Raw genomic sequence first — 6,209 nt, 5'->3', positions numbered from 1 at the left:
TCCCCCACCTGGTGAAAGAAATAGACTTACAAGTCCAGGAAGTGCACAGAACCCCAAACAAAAGGAATCCAAAGAGGACCACACCAAGACACATCATAATTAAAATGCCAAGAGCAAAAGACAAAGAGAGAATATTAAAAGCAGCAAGAGAAAAACAGTTAGTTACCTACAAGGGAGCACCCATCTGAATGTCAGCTGATTTCTCAACAGAAACTATGCAGGCCAGACAGGAGTGGCAAGAAATATTCAAAGTGATGAACAGCAAGAACCTACAACCAAGATTATTCTACCCAGCAAAGCTACCATTCAGAATTGAAGGTCCGATAAAGAGTTTCACAGATAAGAAAAAGCTAAAGGAGTTCATCACCACCAAACCAGTATTACATGAAATGCTGAAGGGTATTCTTTAAGAAGAGGAAGAAGAAGAAAAAGGTAAAGATAAACATTATGAACAACAAATACATATCTATCAAGAAGTGAATCTAAAAATCAAGTGAATAAGAAATCTGATGAACAGAATAAACTGGTGAATATAATAGAATCAGGGGCATATAAAGGGAGTGGACTGACAATTCTCAGGGGGAAGAGGGTTTGGGGGGTGTGGGAAGAGACTGGACAAAGGTCGTACACCTATGGATGAGGACAGTGGGGGAGGAGTAAGGGTAGAGGGTGGGGTGGGAACCGGGTGGAGGGAAGCTTTGGGGGGAAAAAAGTGGAACAACTGTAATAATCTGAACAATAAAGATTTATTTAACAATAAAAAAAAATTGTAAGAGACCCTAACCGATTTGGCTCAGTGGCTAGAGCGTCAGCCTGCGGACTCAAGGGTCCCAGGTTCCATTCCAGTCAAGGGTATGTACCTTGGTTGCAGGCACATACCCAGTGGAGAGTGTGCAGGAGGCAGCTGATCAATGTTTCTCTCTCATTGATGTTTCTAACTCTCTATCTCTCTCCCTTCCTCTCTGTAAAAAATCAATAAAATATATTTTTAAAAAATTGTAAGAGACAAATGATGTATAGATCCAATGCAATTACAATGAAAACTCCGCAAGTTTTCTTTGTGGAATTTGCTAAACTGATTAAAAAACTTATATGGAAATCACAGGGCCAAGGATTTTTAAGACACTCTTGAAGAACAGGGTGGAAAGAATTGCTCTACCAGGTATCAAGAATTATTGTAAAGCTATATTGATTAATAGAGTGTGGTATTAATGCAAAGAAGATAAGTAAGCCAGTGGAGCAGAAGAGAGAGCCCAGAAATCAACTGCTCTATATATGTACACTATATAACAAAGATGGAAGAAATGGTCTTTTCAACAAATGATGCTGGTACAATTATCTAAGTGTATTTTTTTTAAAAATGAACCTGGACCCTCTACCTCATACCACACACACAATCAATGCCAGGCCGATTAAAGATCTAAATGTAAAAGACTAGCCCAGCCGTCATGGCTCAGTGGTTGAACATTGACCTATAAACCAGGAGGTAGGGTTCGATTCCCAGTCAGGGCACATGCCTGGGTTGCAGGCTCGATCCCCAGTGTAGGGCATGCAGGAGGCAGCTGATCAATGATTATCTTTCATCATTGCTGTTTCTATCTCTCTCTCCCTCTCTCTTCCTCTCTGAAATCAATAAAAATATATTTAACAAAAATAAAATCTAAAAAATGGTGTCATTTGACTCCCACCTATGACCTATGCACCAATCATTGAGCTTATTCTACATTTCCCCTTTGCTCCCAATTTAAGTTGTACTTCTACTTTGTCAGAGAATGTTCTTCAACTCTTATCTTCATATTTGTTTTAGTCTTAGATTTATAATTAAACCTATTCAATTCTCATTATCTGTTCTTTTGCCAAAATTTTCTAATCTTCTCTTAATTGGATAAAACTTGGTCTCTAGTGGAATCCTCAGCAAGAGTTCTTTAATACAAAATTTCTTGAGTTCTAAAAGTTTAAAACTAAAATCCTTGGCTCACACTTTTTACTTGAGTTTTAAAAAAATGTTTCCTCACACTTACTAGTACTCTTTATAATCCTGTCATGTAATTTAATTCCACCTGATTTTCATTTCTTGTAGGTTACTTGTTTTTTTAATTTTAATTTTATTTTATTTTTGTCTGTAGACACAAAGGATTTTTTTCTTTATCATTAATATCTCTATTACTAAATCAGAGTTGACAGTGAATTTTCCTAGTTGTACAATGGGCTCTTTAAATATGTAGAATCAGATGCTCTTTTTTATGTATTCCTTTATTTTCAAAATGTTTAAAATTTTAATATTAAATATTAGTTCTGTTTCATTATTTGCTTTTTCTTTTTTAGAGATTTCTGTTATATTTTATCTATCAGTTTCCTCTTTACCTCTTTATTTTGTTTTGGTTCTCTTGGCTCTTTTTCACTTTCATTCTTTCTTTCCCTTACTGTATTTTTCTAACATATCCTCTCTCCCTTGGTTGCTTTGTCATTTAGTCTTCTGATATGAATTTGTCTTTTTCTTCAATTTCTTTCCTAAGTTCAGTCAGCACTCACTTTGCATTTTCAGGTTTGTGTCTATTGTGAGTTTTTTAATTTCTTATTTATAGTATTCTTTCATATCTGTAATTGCTTGTTTAATATATTATAATCCATGCTTTTCTCTGCTCTGTGGTTGTTTTTATTGGGGATTGATTATTTTTAGCAGCTGTAAAGTTTTGATTCTTGCTTTGCTTTCCTTATAGTAGTTTTGTGTGGATGTTGGGTTTCTTTTCCTAATCGTTATATAAATGGTGCTGGAACTTCCTGGATCAGCAATAAGAGTTGATGTTATATGAAAAAAGGGGTTTGGATGCTTTATTTGGTTTATTGGTTCAAGAGCACCCTCTTCTGTCGATACAATAAAGTACAATTTCATGCCCTGCCAGGTGTGACTCAGTTAGTTGGAGCATTGTCACGTGCACCAAAGGGTCGTGGGTTCGATTCCCCGTCAGAGCACATACCCAGGTTGCAGGTTTGATCAATGTTTTTTTTCTCTCTCTCTCTTCCTATCCCCTCCTCTCTGTCTCTTAAAAAAAGTACAATTTATTTAATAAGTGATACTTTTGAAGGGAGGATTCAATTGAATTTTTTATTTTGCAATGCTATTCTCTCTCTTTTTGTTTTTAGGTTTTAATAAGATTTTAATAACATTGGTAAGGAGCCAAATTACAAAATGCCCTGGAATATGGAGTACAAAACCTCAGAGACAAAATAAAAACTTATAAAAATATAAGAGCCCTTTAAAAACAGTCATAATCTTTAGAATAAAGAAACCATGTTCTCAACAAAGGGGCTGACTGAGCAGGTTTAATGAAAACTGAGTGGGATTAAAGACAGGTGTTCAGGCAACCAAGCACACCCCCAACCCCTCACAGCGATAGGAAGGTGCAATTAGTGTCCGAGGAGGAAGGAGCGGAGCCAGGGGCGCAGATGAGGCCCGCTACCAGATCTGGCGAAAACCACCTGGAAGCACCTGGATCTCCGCACATCTCACTTACTGGTTAGGAATCATTTACTCTGAGTGGCCTTGGGAGTGGCCTTGGGAGAGGTCTTGGGAGAGACCTTGGGAGTAGTCTTGGGAGAGACCTTGGGAGTAGTCTTGGGAGAGGCCTTGGGAGAGGCTTTAGGAGTGGCCTTGGGAGAGGCCTTAGCAATGGCCTTGGGAGTGGCCTTGGGAGAGGCCTTGGAAATGACCTGTGATGGCTGCCCATCCACACAGTCCCCACCTCCACAGCAGGATGTGGTCTTGGGGGCGACAAGATGGGCTGTCTGTTCAGGAACAACTATGTAATATGTGACCAACAAACCAAAAATGAGACATAAAAACACAAGAGTCAATGAAAAACACAGGAGTCCCCACCCCAAGAGGGACAGGATGCCACTCCCCTGTGGGGAGCAGGACAGCAAAAGCAGAGAAAGTGTCCAGAACTCAGCTCCGCCACCACCATGAGGACGGCAGGCCGTCCTCTCCAGGTGTGTGGGGGGTGAAAGGCCCCCTCAACTCTAAAGCACACAGCTTAATGCTGCTGCCATTCCGGCCCTCCGTTTGTTTCCAAGGGCACTACATGTTCTGCTTCATTTGGGCCAGATGTTCCCATCAGCGTGCCGGCTCTTCCCGCTAGGAACATGATGGTTATTATTTGTCCGCCTAGCACCGTGGTCGGCAAACTGCGGCTCTTTGGCCCCTTGAGTGTGGCTCTTCCATAAAATACCACGGCCTGGGCGAGTCTATTTTGAAGAAGTGGCGTTAGAAGAAGTTTAAGTTTAAAAAATTTGGCTCTCAAAAGAAATTTCAATTGTTGTACTGTTGATATTTGGCTCTGTTGACTAATGAGTTTGCCGACCACTAGCACATGCAGCCGCGTGCAGCAGCTGTGATATGCAGTGGGTGACAGCGCGCGTGGGGACACTCTCCTGCACCGCAGCAAACCAGCGCGCAAAGGGGAAGGCACCCCGTGCCAGCCCCTCGAGTCGAGTGGGGCACAGGCCTCTTTATCTTAAACCCTAAATCAATAGCTTAATCAGATGCAGATTCCATGCGACAGGAGAGTCAAAGAGATGAGGCTTTACGTGCTTTAGTTGTGCATCTTCGTGTGCTGCACCAGCGATGGGAAGGCTGCGAGTAACTTCCAGATGAAAGGCGCTCCCTGGAGGAGGGTAATCCCGATCTCCTGGTGGTTTAATGGGATGTGACTCACTGAAGCTTTTGGCTGGGCCTGCTGTTGATGGAATCAAAGTCAGTGACAATCTTGCTGAACTTGGGTGTGAATTTCCTGAAGGCGACCCCAGCCATATCAAACATGAGCCTGGTGGTGGTGGTCTCCTCGCTATCGTGGTACTGAGGAGGAAACTGGTCTTGTAGAACTTACCTAAATGCAGAGGCCATGGAACTGTGAACAAGGCACTGCCCTGGGAGGGGGTGGGGAGGGTCGTTATCACTGGCCCCAGGACAGATCATCGGATATGGCCTGGGTACCCCCAACACCTGGGGGCCTTCCTGTAAGCCCACGAAGGGGAGCGGAACCATATCTGCAAGACAAAGACCCCAGCGGGATATATATAGACAGGCTCTCTGCATGTTTCTTCACTCTGATTTGGAAATTATTCCCGGAGTCCACTAGTGTTAATAAACGGGGTTCCTCCTTTTCTCTAGGAATCGTGCTTGGTATTTCTTTGGTCTTCTGTAACAGTACTTATCAGACATGAATATAACTTCTTTGATACCTGCCGGGATGATGAGCTTCTCACATGCATTACACGGGAACAAGGCCATGTATATGGTGCAACCCTTCACGTGGGCTGAGTTTTTGTTCATGATGGCCTTCAGCTCGGCATGGCACACATAAGGGTACTTGGTGTCCAGCTTCTGCTTTGCTGTCCTCCTCCAAGGCAGCAGGTCATGGCTGCACCCGTTCGGCATCCCGTTGTACCCGATTTCCACGATCTTGTTTTCTGCTTTGACGATGCAGGCTCCCACCTGGGAATTTGGATCTTTGCTTCTCTGTGCCAACAGGAAGGCCAGGGCCATAAAATACTCGGGCCATTCCAAATAGTCCTCACGTTTCTTGCAGGGGACTTCGCTCATGCTGGGTCATGAGTTCCCACGGCGCCTGCGGCCGCAGCAGTGACAGCCACTTTCAGAGTTCCTGCATGCACTTCCCTCTCCCCGCTCCCCGAGGGAGAAAGTCTCCAGGAGGCTGCGGAGATAGCCGAGCAGCTGAGCCCGCGAGGGGGACAGCCTCGGGCTGCCCCCACCCCCCTACCCGCCCAGCCTCGAGCCCGCGCCCCGCACCCCGCGCTATGGCCGCGCCACGTGGTGCGCAGGCCTCGTACCCGCCCAGCTGGCAGGGTCCCTCCGGCCCCCTGGGAGAACTCCTGCAATGCTATTCTCCAATGGATACTTCTCTCTTCCAAGTCACTACCTTCTTCCTTCTCTAGTTTTCAGTTCTGTGCAGTTTCCAGGTCCCTTTTTTGACTCTTAGTGCTCTGATCCAACAGGTCTCAAAACGGTTATTAGTATTTACTTAGTCAGGGTGGACCTTTTTCCTGAGTGTGAACTCTAAGTGATGGTATCATGTTTTACCTCTGCTGGTACCCTGCAGAAGCTCCCTCTCTTCCTCACAATTCCTACCTGACATTTCATATAAATAAGTAGTCCTTTCTGACTGGCTTCTTTCACTTAGCAGGATGTA

The 6,209-nt window shown here is 43.7% G+C and overlaps 1 pseudogene across 1 annotated transcript; it reads right to left on the bottom strand.

Moving 5' to 3' along the window:
• Positions 1 to 4,711: 4,711 nt before the first annotated feature.
• On the bottom strand, positions 4,712 to 5,602 carry LOC308239927 (deoxycytidylate deaminase-like; annotated as a pseudogene). The gene is made up of 2 exons: positions 5,211 to 5,602; positions 4,712 to 4,855 (listed from the first exon to the last, which is right to left on the bottom strand). The product of its transcript is annotated as a deoxycytidylate deaminase-like (transcript).
• Positions 5,603 to 6,209: the final 607 nt, after the last annotated feature.

Source organism: Plecotus auritus (assembly GCF_963455305.1).
Source record: "Plecotus auritus genome assembly, chromosome: X".
Taxonomy (NCBI): Eukaryota; Metazoa; Chordata; class Mammalia; order Chiroptera; family Vespertilionidae; genus Plecotus; species Plecotus auritus.
The sequence above is the reverse complement of the archived record's forward strand: the minus strand, read 5'-3'. Positions and strand labels throughout refer to the sequence as shown.